A 1587-nucleotide genomic window follows, 5' to 3' on the forward strand; every position below is an offset into this window, starting at 1 on the left:
ATGAACTGCAGCAAGAACCCTGACTTTGTCCTCTCAGGACTGTCCCGTGACCCAGACAAGCCACAGCTCCTCTTTGGTCTCTTCCTGGTCCTCTACTTGCTGAGTCTCTTAGGAAACTCACTACTGCTGCTGGCTATTGGCGCTAACATCCACCTCCATACCCCCATGTACTTCTTCCTCAGCCAGTTCTCCCTGGTCAACCTCTGCTCCACTGCCACCACAGCCCTCAAAATGCTGGAGACTTTGTGGACCAGCAACGTATCGATCTCCTTCTCTGAATGTCTGGCCCAATTAAATTTCCTCGCAGTTTTTGCTAACATGGACAACCAGCTTTTGACTGCCATGGCTATCGACCGCTATGCTGCCATCTGCCATCCCCTGCACTATGCACTCCTAATGACTCCTCGCAGATGTGCACTGCTGGTGGGTGGGTCATAAGGAGTGACCCACTCTATCCCTCTTGTCCTTGCCCTGTTGCTATCTCAGCTCTCATTCTATACTAATTAATAAATTCCCCACTTTTTCTGTGATTTTGGACCACTCTTTAGACTTTCCTGCTCTGATACCCACCTCAATGAGGACCTGATGATGGTTCTGACAGGACTCTTAGGAATCAGCCCTCTCCTCTGCATCATAAACTCCTATGCCCATATTTTCCTTGCTGTAGCTCGGGTTCTATCAGCACAGGGGAAAAAACAATGCCCTGGACACATGCAGCTCCCACCTCTCCTCTCCAAGGTCATCCTCTTCTATAGCTCCGTCTTTGCCACCTACCTGAAGTCCCCGTCAGCTTCTCATGCCTCTGGGTAGTTGGGTGCTTCTATCATGTATGCCCTGGTAACCCCCACTCTCAATCATTTCATTTATAGCCTAAGAAATAAGGAAGTGAAGAGATCCCGAAAACGATTCTGGACATAAAGAGTTCATGGCTGCTGCTACTGCTAAGTTGCTTCAGTCGTGTCCGACTCTGTGCGACCCCATAGACGGCAGCCCACCAGGCTCTGCCGTCCCTGGGATTCTCCAGGCAAGAACACAGGAGTGGGTGGCCATCTCTCTCTGCAATGCATGAAAGTGAAAAGTGAAGTCACTAAGTCATGTCCAACTCTCAGCGACCCGATGGACTGCAGCCTACCAGACTCCTCTGTCCTTGGGATTTTCCAGGCAAGAGTACTGGAGTGGGGTACATTGCCTTCCTCAAGAGAGTTCATGGCATTAGGAATAATTCCAAGAAACAAGTGTTTGGGGGAAAAGAAAAATCACACTCTTTACCACCGCACTGATAAACTGAGCCAGTTAACACCAAGGCTTTCACATGTCACACTGTATGATAAGGTATATTGGATATAACATTACATAGAAATTTGGAGGACTAGCTTCCAGGTCCCACTCTAGGGGCAAGCTTCTATATGTATTTCAGCTACAAGTATCTATATTATTGGTTATCTATATTATTATCTCAAAACATTATATCAGTAATATCTCAAAATGAAAGTGAAGTCATGTCCAACTCTTTGCGACCCCATGGACTGTAGCCTACCAGGCTTCTTCATCCATGGTATATTCCAGGCAAGAATACTGGAGTGGGTT

At 47.4% G+C, this 1587-nt stretch overlaps 1 pseudogene; it reads left to right on the plus strand.

The window, feature by feature from the left end:
- Nucleotides 1–918, plus strand: LOC102190920 (annotated as a pseudogene).

The sequence above is a fragment of the Capra hircus genome, chromosome 23 (assembly GCF_001704415.2).
Source record: "Capra hircus breed San Clemente chromosome 23, ASM170441v1, whole genome shotgun sequence".
Taxonomy (NCBI): Eukaryota; Metazoa; Chordata; class Mammalia; order Artiodactyla; family Bovidae; genus Capra; species Capra hircus.